This window comes from Camellia sinensis, chromosome 2, assembly GCF_055761805.1.
Source record: "Camellia sinensis isolate YWXY chromosome 2, ASM5576180v1, whole genome shotgun sequence".
Lineage (NCBI taxonomy): Eukaryota > Viridiplantae > Streptophyta > Magnoliopsida > Ericales > Theaceae > Camellia > Camellia sinensis.
Window position 1 is genome coordinate 105,662,254 of NC_138962.1, and position 19,148 is coordinate 105,681,401.

General features: G+C 40.5%; 1 pseudogene; it reads right to left on the reverse strand.

Annotated features, from left to right (window-relative positions):
• Positions 1–7,632: 7,632 nt before the first annotated feature.
• On the reverse strand, positions 7,633–9,030 carry LOC145817374 (cation/calcium exchanger 4 pseudogene; annotated as a pseudogene).
• Positions 9,031–19,148: the final 10,118 nt, after the last annotated feature.

The window sequence follows — 19,148 nt, forward strand, 5'->3', positions numbered from 1 at the left end:
AGAGCTTGTCGATCATTAGCTATCTTGATGGCATCAATCCTAGCCTCGGAAATCTCCTCCATTAGTTTGACATTCTCACTTTCACATGCTGTGAGTTTCATAGCGAGTTTGTCATTCAATTTGGATAACTTAAGAGATTCCTTATACAACTTTTCATAAGCTTGCTCAAGCTCTTCATCATCACTTCCCGAGGATTCATCATTAGTCGCATTCTCAACCAGGCTCTTCGGATACTCTGTTCGTCCTTTAGTTTCGGAAGCCGCCATGAAAGCAAGGAATTGTTTATGTCCCTCTTCACCTTGATCTTCGTTGTCACTTTCATCTTCATCAAATTCTGATTCATCATCCCAAGTGATAACTAGGGCTTTCTTCTTCCTCAACCGAGTGGGGCATTCTTGAGCAAGTGGCCAAATCCTTGGCATTCATAGCATTGGACTCTTTCAGAGTTCCCTTGTATCTTTCCTTTCTCCTTCTTGGCTATAGAATTAATTTTGAGTTTATCTTTGCCTTTAGATTTATGAGTCTGAGTAGATTCCAAAAGATTAGGATTCTTTTCCAAAAAAGATTTTTTTAATTGTTTAACAAAAGTAGCCGTAATCTTGGAATCTATCTCACAATCCTCATCAGAATCCTCTTCAACTCTATGAGCACTACTAAAAGCAATATCTTTTTGTTTCTTTTTGAAATTCCTATGTGCCTCATAAGTTTGGAGATTTCCAACCAAGTGATCCAGCTTGAGGTTGTCAACATCTTGAGCCTCCTCAATAGCCGTAACTTTTGATTGAAACCGATCGGGCAAGGATCTCAAAATTTTTCCCACAACTTTGGATTATGGTATTTTTTCACCTAAATTGAAGCTGGAATTTACAATGTCACTCAACTTCGCATAAAATTCATCAAAGGTCTCACTATCTTTCATTGAAAGGTTTTCGAAACTAGACGTGAGCCTTTGAAGTTTTGAGCGTTTAACAGAAGAAGTGCCCTCATGAATAGTTTGTAAGATATCCCAAGCCTCTTTTGCGACTTCACAATTGCAAATACGACTAAACTCTTTAGGTGTGACAGTGCAAAAGAGAGAATTGATAGCTTTACTATTCCGGCTACTATTTTGGTAATCAATTATGTCTCACTTATCAATTGGTTTGGGGAATGTTACTCTATCAACGGTAATTGTTGGTTTGGTTCACCCATTCATGACAGATTGCTAAACTTTTTCATCTATAGATTTCAAAAACGATCTCATCCGAACTTTCCAAAAAGAATAATTGGATCCGCCAAGTAAGGGTGGTCGAACCATAGAATTTCCCTCACGTATTGAATCCATTATCACAAATTAAACAAGATCTCGTTCTAATTTTTTTTTTTTTTAAAAATAAGAATGACCTGCTTTGATACCAATTGAAAAATCTAAAAATCCCCTAGATGTTGATTTGTGATTATGTATCAATTTTAAGCAGTATATAACAATCCCAATCAAACAATCAAGATAAATAGACACAACGATTTTACGTGGAAAAACCACAATTGGACACCTCCAATTGTGATAAAAAAAACAACGGGCAACAACCATAAAACAATCCACTAAGAAGATATAAAGTAATTACACAGGTATACTCTCAATTACCTAGCGAATCCATGCTCGAATTGAACCAACCTCTATGTGCCTCTTCCAACCTCGTCTTCACCTCGGAATTGTCTTGACGATGAGCCACTCCGGAATCCACCAAAGCTTCAGGCTCGAATTCTTCAGAATCCACCGAAGAACAACTCTCTCTTTTGTGTAGAACAAACAAATAATCCTTTGATGTATACTCTTTAAACCATGAGTTGAATACTCAATCAAAACATCAAAGAAAACTAGCAAAATATCCCCAGATATAAACCCTAGAACCCAAGAAGAAGATCTAGAGAAGTAATCCTAAAATCTGACTGAATCACGTACTTATAGAAATCTGAATCGTGATGCTCGCTCGAGCGAAGATTCTCTCGCTCGAGCGAGGGACCAAAAACGTGTGTTTTCCATAAGTGGCTCTGCTCGAGCGACACGCAAGCTTCGCTTGAGTGCACATTCATCTCTTTCAGGTTTTTTGCCAGACACAGTCTTTGCTCGAGCGAGCACTCCTTTGCTCGAGCGAGCAAGGGTGGACATGCAACTTCGAATGTAACTTTGCATTTTGCTTCGGGGGCGCTGCCCTTGGACCCCACCGTGGCGCGCTGTCCCCTGGACCCCCGCGAGCTGACTGAGCAGCTCGATCCCCGTCATAATCAGCGAAGTGGAAATATTGAAAGTATTAACATCATAAACTTCTCTGCAAGGCACAATTCGGGTTGGATTCGCATCTAAACACTTATAGCCTCACTAAAATAAAAAGTGCGAAAACAAATACAACTTAAAGGAGTTTTGTCAAACGGGGTTGCCAAGAATAAAAACCTAACAATATATATATATATGTGTATATGAGGAGTTGGAATGTTTCTGTATTGTATTCCACGCTTAGATGTGTCTGATCTTAGAACAGATATGGAGAAAAAATAGAAGAAGCGGCATTTTTGGAGGACTGAAATTGTCCGAAGTGCAGAGGCATCTGCAACTGCAGTTTCTGCAGGTTAGTGTTTATTTTGTTAACTTTTCTACTTTTCATTGGCATTTTAAGTATTTTGGTGGTGAATCTCACATTATTTTCTTTTCAGGAAGAAGCAAGGACACCAACCCACTGGTATGCTTGTGCACACAGCCAGGACAACTGGTTTTTCCTCTGTTCAGAGATTCTGCATGCTAAAGGCCCTGAAAATTTGGTATTAAAAAGATTGTAAAAGGTGTTAACGTTGGGCCAACACATACAAGAAGGCAACACGATTGATGGGATTATGTTGAAGGAGACTAGTACCAAAAAGTCTCGAATTTCTAATGGAGTCTCCAAGAAAGAGGTCAAAACTAGTCAAACAGTTGGAGTTGTAGAAGAGAAAAAGAACCTGGAAACAAGGATTTCTAAGGGAGTTTCATCTAAACTAATTAAACATGGAAAGAATAAAGAAGGAAGACATTGCAGAAAACAAACAAATTCTATGAAGTTCCAAAACCAAGATATTGATCTGGACATCCCATTGCCTTAGGGCACTGAGTTGACAACTGTTGCTGGAATTGACCTACCACCGGAAGCTTCTGTGCTGCTTTTGATGAGCCAAGTTAACTTTACATCTTTTTGTAGTAGGAAAAAACTGCAACTTAGCATCTGTTGATATTACATGCAGTATCAAGGGTTTGTTTGGCATTTCAACCACTCCAGTAAAACTAGTTGTTGAATAATGGTATATGCTCTGTTAGTTGAGAGAAGTGATATAACAGAGAACATTTCTAGTTCTTAGTCGGGTCCATAGATAAAGCACAATTTGCATTCACTTTGATGTTTTACTATGCATCTATTCTATTTTAAGTTTTTTGATGTTTACGGTTATCCTGTTCTTGTCACTCAACTGTTCTCAAACATGAGGTACATAACACTGATGACTAGTAGTGCCTGTTATTCTTTGTACTTCGCATATTTGTTAAGCTTTTACTGATATGATTTTGATGGACAGTGGCTATAAATATACCCCATTTACTACTGAAATGTTTGGTTGATTTGCTGCCTTGTTTCTCTTTTATTGATAATACTTTTGTAGATTAGTAACAAAATCAAGCTTTTAGTAGCATGTTGTTTTTTATCTCACTTTTTACATTGCCCATTCTCCTTTGATTGATTCTTGATTTGAAGGAAGGGGAGCCTGAAGATGTACTTTATGAACTAATACATGGGGGTCGTGGGTCAGAGGAAGATCATCTCCAGTTGTCCATTTTCACATCCGAATGCTGACTCTGATGCAAAAGGACTTGGGAGAGAATTATAAACATCTGCACTAAACTCATGTAGCTAATCAAATTCGTTGTAGTGGGTAAATATTCTCATATTTGTTGTGTTCTCTGTTTAGCTCTCCAGTGATAACTCCAAAACTTGGCAAAGATTCATGGCTGAATTCCCTACAAAATTGTACCTCCAGATCTTCTTCTATATTGAAAAAGCTGAAGCTGGAGCGGTTTGGTGGGGAAGCTGATGATTATGATAGTTTAGACTCCTAATAAATGCTTAGACTGTGAGAACCCAATAAAAAATAAATAAATACTTAAATAATAATAATTTTACAAACCTCAAATGTTTTACTGTGAATCTTTAAGTGTAAATTAAATACTATTAGAGAATATTTTAATTAATTTTCAAACACATAATATTAAAGGTTAATAATAATAATTAAGTTGGACGGTTGGTTATATATATTAGGGAAGGTAAACCCTAGAGATTTTGTGTTTATAATTTTAATCAACCCTAGCTCTCCTAACAGAAGCAACTGTGAGGGGGAGAGAGAGGGAGAGAAGAGAAAAGAGAGATCGGAGAGAAACTTTCAGCAACATTGGTGGTCAACAACTCTAAGGTATTGTCCTATCTTATTATATTTATATATTGTGATGGTTCATGTGTGTAATGTGCTTGTTGTTGGGAAGGAATGGGAGAAACGGGTGTGTTGTTTGGGTGCCAAGTCAGTGGTTAGTGATGAGAAATAATGGGTGTAATTCTTAGTCCAAAAATTCTGCACACAAACACAAACTTTAAAAATCAAGAAACCATATCAAACGGATAAATTTTAAACTAAAATTTTTACAGTAGATTAATTACATATTGAATTACAGGAATTTTCTTATAATTTTTGGGAGTCAAAATCCATATAAATTGATGCGTTCAAATCTGTTGAAAAAACTAGTGTAAAACAGTAACTTCGGAAGTGTTGTTCTCTTTGGGTACAAATCCGAAAATTATCAAATTAGCATAATTAGAACCGGTTACAAGTCTAGTTTCTTACATTTTTGGTCTTGCATTGATTGCTTGTGTATACTAAGAGAACCATTGATTTCTTTAAAGTGCTGCAAAAAGCGACCTGTTTGGATATAATTAATTGTAAATAATTATTTTGATAAGCAAATCAGGTAAAACCAATTGGGTTTGAAAGTTAAAATATATTAGTTGATATCTGGAGGGTTTTGGAATTTTTCTAACAGCATGGAGTAGGGTTTTAATTTTCAAAGTTAGCAAATAGATTGGAAAAACTTGTTTAAAATTTTGTTTTATCTTACAGTTACTTTTAATTCAGTTTCGATCTGAACCTATGTCTTGGGTAATCTTAGACCTTGAAGAACATGAACTTAGGTATTATTTAATTGTAATGGTGGGTTGGGTTGAGCTATGATAGTGTGATTTAGCTTGGGGTTACTTAGTTTCTTATTCTTTTTAGTATTTTTGAGTTAGTAGTGACATGTAGTTTTTGTACTTGGTCCAAGGCACTAGTTGGACTTTCCTATTCGGTTTGAGGCTTATATTATTCCGTGTTTAGGTGAGTAGTTGCATGCTACAGATTTTTATAAATGTTCCCCTATCCTGAACTGTTGAAAAATTAAATTGTTGTTTCAATACTAAACTGTTTTGATAAATTATTATATTGTCAATGGAATCTAAAACATGTGTAAACTTGGCATACTGTAAACTATTTGTTATGGTCTCATGTTTATAATGGTGAACTACCATGTTTTTGCGAAACTGAATTGTATTGATTATTGAGACCATCTGTATATAAAAATCCAGGGAAATTATTCCACTGCGTGTGGTGACTCTAGCCACTAGGGAATAGATCCGGGTTGGGCTGTGATGACTCTAGTGCTCAATGATTGTAAGCAAAAGACCTGGGTTAGGCTAGGTGACCTTCAATCGGATCATCTTAGAGAAAAGGCCCGGGTTGCCACCCCGAGGATGACTCTTGGTTCGATATTGGATCCAACGGGCTTATTGCCTTGAAAACTTTGTGGCATGTTACTTGTTATTCTTGGTACCCAAAAAATTATTAATGATCATGTTATATTCTTTTTTTAAGTGGAGAATGTCATTTATTATGTTCTTGAGAGACACGAGTATTTTAACTATTGACTTGTGAAACTTTCTTTCTGAAATAGATTATCTTCATGAAAACTATATGTCAATTTAGTTTCTGTGATATATATCTTATTTTGGATTTGGACTCTGTTTTCAAAACAGTATTTACTATCTATGTTTTTACTTACTAAACTATTAGCTGACTTAGTTGTTTATCATTTCCAGGTATTAGAAGGACTTAGAGTGGACAGGGACTCAATTGCATGGACCTCTAGGGTATTCATATATTTTGTTTTAGCTTGTTATGTCGGTTTTGTGCATACATTGTGGTTGAATTTTATTTAAAATTATTTTATTTTGTAGGCGAGTTGTGTCCCATTTAGTATATATTTTTGAAAGTTGATTATGGCTTGTTTTGCCATGCATACTGGTGACATGTCATTGGTTTGAATTTTGATTTATTTTTACTGGACTATTGTTATAGTTATTCTATGGGCTAGGTCCTATGGGCCACGACCGGTCATACCCTGGTTTGGGGTGTGACATAGACTATTAAATTTTCTTTGTGATGAATTTTTTGCACTGCATAAGTTATAAGGTTTCACCTTTTCTTTGTTCAAGTCTTGAATTTTTGCCCCTTTGCATCACAAAATGTTGTGGGAAAATACATAATTTTTCCTTGCAGAAAAATAAGGAGTTGGATAGAAGACCAGAATTCAAAATTTGCTGAAAAGGGAAGGAAGCAAAAGAAAGAGTTGTTGCTGCAAAGCATAAGGTAGAAAAAAACTATGGACTTCTCTAATTTGGGAGCATATAATAATGTCTTTTATAGTACTTTTATTTTAAATTTAATAATATGTACAGGAGAAACAATTGAAGCAGAAGATGAAGGAAAAAGTGGCCAAAGCTGTCATTGCAAAAAAATGGTGTTCCTCTTTCAATTTTTGAGCATGAAGCTATTTTTCACAAATTAAAACTGAAGCAGCTCAAGCTCATGCCGAGATGGTGGAGTTAAAAGGCATGTTACCTACGGGTATGTTTTAAGTGTTCCATACAAAAAAGTTGAGTTGAACTGGTAACTGGGCTGTTAAAGTTTGCCTTTGTAGAATTTGGATGGAGGTGCCTAAGTTTAGCTTGCCTATTGAGTTTGTGAATGTTGGTCTGACCTCATACTTATTGTAATTTTAACTGAGCTCGTTAAATAGCTTTTTGCATAGGGCTACAAACAAACCAAGAATTCAATTTGGCAAAATATAACTTTTGGGTTAATTTGGTATTCATTCTTTATGAACCTAGAATGGATTAGGGGTTAACCAGGTGAGTGAGTGGATCAATGCCAAAATGGGTGCAATTCTTGTTTGGGATTCTTTTGACTTATTGAATGCATGACACCTGTGAAAAGGTCAAGAAAAATTTGATATGAAAAAAATATATATACAACCTATTGTGATTTCTGATGTTTTAAATAATTCTTACCTATGTTACATGCAAATATTTTTAGAATCTCAATAACAAAATACGTTTTGGCAATAAAAAAAGATTGTTGAAATATTTATGTTGTATTTGGCCATTATGGTTGGCTACTTGACTAGATTTTGGAGAGTCGGCACATCATTTTCCTTAATAATTCTACTTGGTCACCTAGTCTTTCTTTCCTTTTCAGCAATTACACATATTGCTATAATTTGTTATAATCTCCATATTTACTATCAAGCCTCAAAGAAGGGAAGCATCCAGACAAAGCGATCTGCATACCATCCCCATCATTCATTGCCAATGCAACATTTTGACACTAAATCACCCATCGAGTTGCCCCATGCCAATACAGTTAATCCAAGGATTGATGAATTAACCCCTAGAATTACATTAACCCTACCAACAGAGCAACAAGCTCATTTGCAATCATGTAGAACCAAATGATACTCATAAAAAATCCACCCAAAACCCATGGAAGTAAAAACTTCTAAGGTGGACAATCTGATCTAGTGTACCGACAAGCAAGAACACCGAGTGCACAATCAAGTGGAAACACCAAGCAAATAAGCAACCTTTCTGCTTTTAGAACCCACACTGTCTTGAGTACTCCAGAGAAATGCTGGAAGAATGGGATCAAGTGAAGCACTGCCTACAGCGTAGAGACTTTTGAACAAGATTCCTCCTCAACTAGAGGAATTGTCAACCAGCGTGGCACTGTTAAAGGCAACTCCATTATCGAACATAGTTTAGAATAGGAGAATGACGAGTGCTCAGTTTCTATGCCATCATCAATCCATCCCCACACGGCATTGTCAGACACCTTAGCTGACTGATTTGAATATATTGTCACATTTGATGCCCACATCCACTGAGACAATGCACTACGGGACACGATTGTATCACTTTATGTGTCCATATCAAGTAAAGTACTATATAGAGTCATCCTCTTGGTTCCCTTGAGAGAACACACTTCCTTTGATAGGAAGTAATGGTGTAACAACATCCAATTTCAACCTCCATGCATGTTTCCTCAAAATCTCATTCACAGCAACAACAAATGCATAAACCGCATAAATCAAGACAAATGGGATGGCTCCGCCTACATTCACCTTACCAACATACAACATCAATGAAAGTTATACAAGAGTAACAATGAAGAAAGAAACTAATATCTCTAATAAAACATTTCCGATCAATCCAAACTTCCTGCTCAGCTACACAGAGAAACAGTCCCAACAACGACACAAGTAACAAACACTGACCCACCCAACACACTATTAAGTCCCACATCACCAGTGCCTGCCCCATAAAATCAGTAATACTTGCAAACACATTAGAAACTCCGTAGAGTCACCCCAACAACAATTGGAGATAGTCTCAATAGGCTTGAGAGCTTCTCCAAAGAACAATAGAAGTAATCCGCAGTGTGACCCAATAGATATAACAATGTAGCCAGCCAAATACACAATATTCCATAAGTAAATGCATTTTCATGACAATCACAATAGAAAAACATTGTATAATCAAAGAATCCACCGGACGAGCACTGGGGGTGCACTTTCAAGAACTCACAACGGCTTGCAAAATTCACGTGGTTGAATAATCAAGCACAAAATTTAGGGTTACTTGCTATAAGAGGAGCTAATTTGAGCCCATTAAATTAATTAGGCCCAGTAGTCCAAGGTTGGTGGGCCTGAATTTATCCCAAGTCCAAGATTGGTGGGCCCGGATTTATCTCCATCAAACGGGTTGAATCGCTCTAAGCCTCGAAATGGTTCAGATCCATGAACTTAGAGACTTACTCGAGCCCGGACTCGAAAGGGTATTGAGCAAGCCTAGAGATCCGAGACACTTGGACTCGAAAGGGTTCGGATCCATGAACCTAGAAATCCGAAGCACTTGGCTTCAAATAGATTCAGATGCAATCTAGAAGTCGCTCCGTTAATGAGTCCCAGAACACTTGCAGGCTTGGAGCTTTCCAGGATCTACGCACCAGAACAATAGACGTAATGGAGTTCGAACAAAGGACCCAATCCTGAGGACGGTGAGTGGAGATAAATTCACTCTTCAGTTAAACTAGCCTATACCCGGGGTCGAGGTGGCACGATCTAGGGGGTCCCTGAGACTCGGAAATATTTGCGACAGGGCGTTCTCTTGAGGTACCCCTGACCCTTATGCGGCAGGACGTCCTCTGGGACTACCCCTGACCCTTTGGGATAATTGGGGATCATTGGTTAGGTGTGGCTAAGAAGAAGGGTTCGCCGAGAGGTTGATCTCCTCTTCGGGGTTTTCCTCATCCTCGGAGAGGTCACCTCCTCGGACAAGGTGGTTAGAGAGAATATTCCCCGTGTGCCTTGCACATGGGCTCCATCCTACATCATGAGGTGCCTATAAATAGCACCCATCCATAGCTTTACAAGGGATGGATTTTGGAGAGATGACTCTTAGGAAAGAACTAATTTTCCATCTCCATTATCAACCTTGAGAGTGAAAGTGGAAGATCCATGGGAGAGCCTTGCCATTATCCTCTCTCTAAATACTTTGCCTTCTTCTTCACCCAATCTCTTATCTCCATCATCTCCTTTACTCATGTGTTCTTAAGTTGAGACTATTGAAGAATCTAAGCCTTTCATCTTCTTCTAGAGACTTCGAAGTTGTTCTTCAAGGATCTTCGAAGATCTTTGAATTTTCCAACGACGTTCTTGAACCCTCTCATACATTTGGCGACTCTGCTGGGGAGGCGGATTGGTTAATGGTCTCAACGAGATCTGGAGCCTACACAACTCCGGCAAAAATGGCGGATAATGAGACTCATCAACAAGGCTCTTCCAATGGTGGTGATGAGAGAACTCAAGTTCAAGACTCACCTCTCATCCTTGAAGCTATTCAAGGACTCCAATACACTCAACAAGAGATTCTCGTGACCCTTCAAAATCTCACCCACACCATGTTGGTGATGGGTTCGCATTTCGCACCACCGGCAACAAATGGAGGTCAAATCGGCGCCGACAAGCATTAACAACTTCATGGTAAGGTTGGGAATGGTCAAAACCATCAAGATCCACTCCAAATTCTCCCTGAAGATGTACAAAATGGTGTGCAAAATCAAGTGCTAGGAGGAACAAGTCATGGCCAACCTGCGACCCATGGAGCGCAAAATCACACACCTGGAGGATTGAGCCATGGTCCAACAGTGGTTGGAGGAGTTTCCAGCATGATGAATGGTGTTCCAGGGGTTGTGGAAGTTCAAGGAAGGCCTATAGAAATTCCTCTACAAAATGGTGCTCCATCCATGCCTAATTTTGTTCCACCGATTGTAAATTCTACTCATGTACCAAGTGGGTCTCCTTTGGCTCTGACGCCAAGTTTGCAAGTCCAACCCAGTATAGCCATGGCATGCAATGAACTTTATGGGACCCAATGCAACGTCCCATCACCAAATGGCATGTCCATAGGTGCTGATGGCCAATATTGTCATGTGTCTTCATTGATGATAAATTTTCAACACCCAAATGGCCAAGTCGCTCTAAGTTCAGTTTTCGGGTCTACAAGCCAAGTTCTGGGAATACCACCATCAAGTTCTCTCCCTCAACAATTTCTCACTCTCGCCGATGTGCAAGCCATGTTCGATCTCGAACGGGGCAAGAGGACTTTACCCTCTTTGCCTGATCCGGATGTCAAGCCACCTTACCCTATCGAGATGTTGAGTTATCCATACCCGGAGGGGTACACGGTGCCGAAGTTCATCAAATTCGATGGCAAACAAGGAAATGCTCGAGAACATGTTGTGCGGTTCATCAAGACTCTGGGTATTCATGGTTCAAACCACGTCCTCTGGCTGAGAGAATTCTCCAAGTCCCTCACCAACCAAGCATATAGTTGGTACGTTAACTTGATCCCAAACTCTATTTGGAGTTGGGAGGAGATGGTCAACAAATTCCACACCAAATTCTTTCAAGCGGCTGAGAAGATAACCGCACTTACCCTATGTAAGGAAAAGCAACGGGAAGGCGAAGACATTCTTGAATATGTGAAAAAGTTTCAAGACAAAGCTGTAGACTATCATGAGGCTGTGGAGGAAAACTACTTGGTCCAAATCTGTATTGAAGGGGCATTGAACGAATACAAGATGCTTCTTGTTAATCACAAGCTACCCACCTTCTCGGCACTAATTGAAGCATCTCGGAACATCAACATACCTCAATCTCAGGAGATCAGGTTCGAGACTAGTTATAAAGCCAACTTCAAGTCATCCCGAGGACCTTCTGTCACTGCGGCTTCTGCGTCTTCTACACGAAAGTCGCAGGGGGAGGAATTCAGAGGTCAGAAGAGGAAAAACTATGAAGATGACACTCCTTTTCCATGTAGTGTCGAGGAGGTGAAGGCCTTAGTTAAAGAATGGGTGGCAGACGGGGAACTGAAGTTGCCTCATGTCGAAAAGCTTTTGCCGAAGAAGGACCGTGAGGGTCCTAATTATTGTGTTTTCCATCGATCACTAGGACATCCTACAAAAAAGTGCCGGATGCTTAAGAAGATCTTTAGAAAGAAAGTCGAAGCACATGTGATAGAGTTTAGAGAACATAAGCCCCAGGATATCTTAGAAGACATGGCTATGATGGTATGATGGTGCATGATGGCCACAACCTGAGCAGCTGGTGAAAGCTTTCCAAATGATCTTGCAACTCTAGGGGCAAATTTCAACATTCCGTAGAAGAAGTTTATCTATGACATTTACAATTTGTATTTACTGCATTGTCTAAGAATTTTCTATCTTTCTTTCTTATGTTATGAAGAAAGTTATTTCCTCTATATTATGTATCTCCATTAGAAGTTATTTTCTCTACATTGTATATCTTCATTGTGTTATGTTGCTTGAAACAATTTTCAATTTTTATTGCCCCTTGAAGAAGAAAGAGGAATAGTAGACTCAGTTACCACCCTGAAGGGACTTTTCTTGATGCAGTAGAAGTGTACTCCCACTCAGAGAGGGACAACCTTTGCTTTCATTAGTTGCCAAAATAGTGTGTGCTCCCACTCAGACCTCCTAAGAGCAGCCATTGCTTCCTTCAATGCAAGCTTCGAGGGTCTTTCTTGCTAAAGTAGAGTGTTGCACCCACTCGGACCTTCGAAGAACAGTCATTGCTTCCATCAATGCAAGCTTTTAGGGTCTTTCTTGCTGAAGTAGAGTGTGTGTTCCCACTCGGACTTCTGAAGAATAGCCCTTACTTTCATCAATGCAAGCTTCGAGGGTCTTTCTTGTTGAAGCAGAGTGTGTGTTCCCACTCGGACTTCCGAAGAATAGCCCTAGCTTTCATCAGCCATTGCTTCCTTCAATGCAAGCTTCGAGGGTCTTTCTTGCTAAAGTAGAGTGTTGCACCTACTCGGACCTCCAAAGAACAGTCATTGCTTAGATAAATGCAAGCTTTGAGGGTCTTTCTTGCTGAAGCAGAGTGTGTGTTCCCACTCTGGCTTCCGAAGAATAGCCCTTGCTTCCTTCAATGCGAGCTTCAAGGAATAACATTTGCTTCCATTGATTGCCGAAGAAATGAGTGTACATCCACTTGGATTTTCGAGGAACAACTTTGTCTCTGCTCGGATTTCTAGGGAACAATCTTTACTTCCGTTAGTACAAGCTTGATAAATTCGGTTGCCAGCCAGGAGGGATCTTTCTTGCGGTTACCAACTAGAAGGGATCTTTTTTTACCAAAGAAAAGTGTGTGCTTCCACCTGGACTTCCGAGGGACAGCCCTTGCTTCCATTTGGACTTCCAAGGAACAAACCTCGTTTCCATCAGTGTGAGCTTCGAGGATCTCTCTTGTTGAAGTAGAGTGTGTGCTCCCACTCAGACTTTCGAAGAACAGACCTCGCTTCCATCAGTGCGAGCCTCAAGGATCTTTCTTGCTGAAGTAGAGTGTGTTCTCCCACTCAGACTTTCGAAGAATAGCCCTCGAGACTCAGTGGCCTATCAGAAGGGATCTTCTTGGCAAAGTAGGGTGTGTGCTACTTGTAACAGCGCCCGGGGAGGGGCCTCGTGCTACAGTTCGGACTCTCGATTTGTGTCACGGTTCTTAATCTGAACCAAAGAGTCCAAATCTGGAAAATCGTTTTGAGAAACAGATTTTTGAGAAAGTAGTGCCAAACATGGACTGCTTTGCCAGATACAGAGTCGCCACCTAAATATTTTTAAAATGGGGAAATTTAGGAAACCCTGACTCGGTGCCGAAGGCCACCTGTCCGTCATCACCGGAGTTGTCTCGGCTCGGGAGCTTGGGTACGATCGGGGAAGGTCAGCTATGAGCACCCCCTTTCGCCCGGTCCGAAGACCGGCCTCTACTAACCGTGATATCTGATTTTGAAAACTTTATGTGTTCTTATTCCGGTTATTAGCCTAGAATTACTATGTTATGCGCACAGCAAACAAGTATAGACTAGATTGCCTAATTTGGAAATAAACATTGCATATCCGTTTGGTTTGAAAATGCTTTGGAATTTGCTACTCGCAAGTAGGCTAAAATACGGATTTCAACGAGTTTTTCCAACTTAAACAATCCGGCCTTCACCCACAGGCATTCAAAACAGTTTAACACATAAGCATCTAGCCACATGTTAAGCATGCTGTTATGGCAACATTCACACTCATGCGATATGCTAAAGCGGAAATACTTACATGGTACTCCGTGCCAAAACAAAGAACTTGTTAGTAATCATGCATGATCCAAGTCCATGTGAAGTGACTAATGCATCGCATACAAAATGTCGCTAAGATAGGCTCGGCTATCCTAAACATGTCATGTGAAAATGCACAATTATCACGTATTCAGTTTGAAAATTGAAGTATTGATGCAATTAGCGTGATGTACCGAGCCTAATGCATGTAATACAAATGCATGGATGCACACATGCATAGCATAAGGTATGCTAAATTAGACGTGACCTAATACTAACCATCAAAGCAGGTAAGTAAAAGGGAAGAAAGAAGTGGGGATTGGAAGACATTCACACACCCACACACACTTATTACAGATTTGCCCTCGCTCGGAGGGACCAAATAAATATTACAAATTAACTAACTACGCAAGCTAATTAATATTACAAATTAACTAATTTAATTAACAAATTAAATTAAATTAATTAAAGCAGGAAAGCGTCTCGGGAAACGCGCCACCATGCGCAAGCTGCCTCTGTTTTCCTCCCTTTCCTCCTCTGGAGGTTGTCAAAACCTCAGGACTACATCCTTGGATGCTGGGAGACACCACCGGCTGGATGAAATTTCCACCGGCACTGAGATGTTGCCACCGGCACAAAATTGAAGCTGTCGGCAGACAAAAGATTGCCGGCCGGCACCTTACACTGCCGGTCGGCAGAGTATTCCTGCAGAACCTGCAACCCACAGCAACAGAGGACAAGGCAAAGCATGGCAGCACATTTCAAGGCATGTATGCACCAACCATGTCTCTTATCATTGTAATGACTCAAAGGGACATGTGCCTCGATTCTCGGACCACCAATCACGCATTTCCATGCATGATGGCCCAAAGAACCGAGTATGCATCTTTGATTTCAAATGTATGCACACCAATCAAACAAATAAGGCCCAATTCCTATCACCAATTCAAGGAACAAGGCATGCATGCGAAATGCAATGCAACCTAGGCATACAAGCTAGGAGTGCAACATGGCATGGCAATCAACTCATGCAAGCATACAAGCATGCATATGGCAATGCAAATGGATGCAAAGATGGACTTAAACATGAATTAGGCGACTCTAAAATAGGCCTAAAACAGTAGCCAAAAGTGCTAAAGAGTGAGAGCTAAATGGCATGCACACACACATGCTCATAAGGACCAACACTTAAGCATGAATCAAACAACATTCAAGCACACTTGAAAGAAGGAAACATGGACAAATTAGCATGCAACATGAGCCTTAAAATCATGTTATAAAATGATGCCAAATCAAATTATAAATCAAGTCAAGCATGCAACAAAAAGTCCAAGTGTTCAAGGCAAGTTGATAAGGCATTGAACTACACTTATCATGACCAAACATGGCATGCATTAAACAACTAAAAATAGATTTTTAGCTCATAACAAGGCCAAAGGACTCCTTAGATAGCATCTAAGTGGCCCAAATTCAAAGGCATGCACCATGGCCAAAACATGGAGCATTGCAACACATGCTTTCAAAGCATTAAAGAGGCATGCGAGGCAATCAAACAAGCATGGAAATGGGACTGAAATGACATATAGAATGATCCCAAATCACCAAAACAATGCAAAGATGGCATGCTACACATGCACATACTCAAGGCCAACAAGCCCAAATGCAAAGGAGCCTTATAATGCATGCTAAAATCGACCCAAACGACTATGGACAGATCTAAAACATGGCAAAATAAGCATATAACCTTCACAAATACAAGCCTAAAACATGCTCCAACAAAGGCTAACAACCTAGACATGTTAAGGCACAAATATGGCATTACAAGGCAACTATGCTAAACATGCATAAGGTTCCAAAACCAACTTTAAATCATGTTATATCATGGATATATAAGCATGAAAAACAAACCAAATATGCTCAACACACACTCAAGCATAGGCTTCTTTAAGAGGCCAAAATGTGCCCTTTTCAAGGACAACAAGGAGAGGGGGTGGCCCTCTCCTTCTTGGGACTTCAAAGCATCATCTTTACCACTGAAATCCCTCAAGATTTCAGTGGTGAAGAGACCTCAACACCAAAATCCCGGAGCTAGCACAAAATGGCTCAAAATGAGGCCTTTTGGGGCTTAAGGGTGGTCAACACCCCTCAAACAACAAAACACTCTTAATAAACAATAAAGAGGGCTTAAAAATAGAACTTTTTTATGTTATACAATAATCACAAAAACAGCTCTAAGATAGGTATAAAATTGATGCAAGAATGGGGAATAAAGGTGTAAGTTTCTTACCCTTGTAGTCCTCTTCAACAAGGATGCTCCAATGGCCTCCTTTGGCTCCAAATCAGTCAAGAAGCTCAAGAACAACCCCTTAGAACTCTAATCTTAAGAGGAAGGTGAAACACTAGGTGTTTGTGTGCAATAGTAAGGCACAAAACACCTAGTGTGCAAAATGGGAGGGAAAGAGAGATAGATTGAGTGTATCTAACCCTAACCCTAGAAAACCAGAGCTCTCCTCTGTCTTTTCTCTCTCAAAAATGTCTAAGCCTCTCTCTCTAAGCCTTAGAGAGAGCCCTCTCTATAAGCCTCTTGTAAAGCTTATTCAACAAGCTTTGCAAGAGGGAGATCCCTCCATACACGTGTATGGAGGGGAGAAAAAGTTATACAGCTGTCCTAAAATATCTGCAAAAGCAGATGAACAGCAATCGGCCGGCAAAAAATGCCATCTTGGCCAAACAAAGTGCCGACCGGCACAAAAAAGTGCTGACCGGCAACAAATAGTGCCGACCGGCAAACTATTTTGCCGGTGGCAGCAAAAACCAGCCGGTGGCCTCTAGCCACTGCCGGTGATGGGTGGGGATGGTCTACAAGCCCTACCCTGCCCTTCCAAGGCAAAACACAAGTGTTCGGTGCAAAACCGGACACTGAACGGTCAAGTTCGGAGATTCTGAGGTAGGGCGCGAGAGCCAAAACCTCCGGGAACTCCAAACAAACACAAACAAGGATAATCACCGAGTGTTCAAGCGGTGACGTCCGAGTCTTGAGGACGGTCAAAAATGGGGTGTCTACAGTTGCCCCTCTTTGACAGAACTCGAAAGTCATAACAATGACGGGAGTGAATGTCAAAGCCTAGAGACGACCCATTTTTGACAAGGCCGAAGACTTAGACAAACATGCAATACAAATAAGATATGCGCCCGAAGGCAGGGGCAAAATGCACGACAATGCACAGAGCCGAGCATAACTTATGATCATGCAAAGAAAGCTGTAATGAAGCGAACATGCAACAATTTTAAGCTAGCATACCAAACTACACTACAATGCAGAAAGGATGTAAGAGAATTATGGAATTCTCAATACGTCTCACTCGGGAGATACAATACCTGCGCGGCTCGTCTGGTTGCACCAGCTTCAAATGAACCGTACATACAATATCGTGCCTGAAAAGAAAACAAACTTAACAGGTACAATATTGTTAGCAACATGCATGACAATGCAAAATGGATGAAAAACGAAATGCAATATATACAAAACAATGTATAAACAATGCAAATGCAGATGCAATGTAATTGAAACAATGCAAGCTACATGCAAAGCAATTGAATCCTGATCCAATCACGAGCGGTTCGAAACCACACCTATGTCAAATAGATTGATGGAGGTAACAAGTCTGTCTACCATAGAACGGTCAACTGAACTATGAGTATTGTAGACAGACGCAAGAACAAGTATTGGGTGGAATGACACAAGTGGGGAAACAACCCGCTGGAGAAAGGACTACGATCCTAATGCCGGATGCAAAAATTACACTACAATGTAATGGGTGGATATGGCACGCAGGCCAAACCAAATCTTGCCTAGGAAAGGCATGCATACATACAAGCCATGTGTAACACAGAAAAGGTGCCGCAACCCTCAACCAACATATCAACGTGGAATCGGCGCGATACACATACAGAACTGTGTTCTAACATGAAAAGTAAGGGCACATACCAGACCAAGCTCAACCTGGAAAGGCGCAAGCCATTAGGCGGAAGGTGATGCAATGAATGCATGCAATAACAATGCAATATTTACAAATATGCAATGGAATGGATACAATGGATATGGCATACAAGCCAAACCAAATCTTGCCTAGGAAAGGCATGCACACATACGAGCCATGTGTAACACAGAAAAGGTGCCGCAACCCTCAACCAACATATCAACGTGGAATCGGCGCGATACACAAGAACTGTGTTCTAACATGAAAAGTAAGGACACATACCAGACCAAGCTCAACCTGGAAAGGCGCAAGCCAAAGGCGGAAGGTGATGCAATGAATGCATGCAAACTACAATGCAAATGCATGACAATGCACTATGATGCAATGACTATGATTGCAACTTTCCCTATCTTACCAACAGGGTGATATACTAGGTTGGTTCAGTATCCAGAACTGAGGCGTAGACATGCCGCCTCAACCTATGGGGCTTCCATACAGATTTCAAGCCGAGGGTAAACCTCTGGGTATTTAAACCAGACTTTAGTCTCGGAACTCCCGAACCTTTGTGTTCTAGGCATAAGCCGTTCGAACTCTAGTTTCCACCGTCCCCGTTGGTCTTCTAGGAACTCATCGCAAGCACAGACAGGTGGCTTTACCAGACCACCGAAAGTCGTTCGGGCACGACAAACACCGAAGGAATTGCACCTTCAGAGGATTTAAGGTCTCCTAGACCGGGATGCAAAATGTATGCATGACAATGCATGTTTTTTTGTTGTTTTTTTTTTGAAATGCAAATGATGCATGAAATGCATGTTGCATGAGATGCGCGACAACACGCGGCTTAAGATATGTACAAAGCAATAGTGTGCACACCAATGCAATAAAGGTCTTGCACCTTCCAAGGATTTAAGGTCTCCTAGACCGTACGTGTTTAAGGTCTCGCCAGATCATGCGTGTTTAAGGTCTCGCCAGACCATGCGTGTTTAAGGTCTCGCCAGACCACGGGGGTATTTACAAGACGCGTGACAATGCGCTGAAGGTTTCGCACCTCCAAAGGATTTAAGGTCTCCTA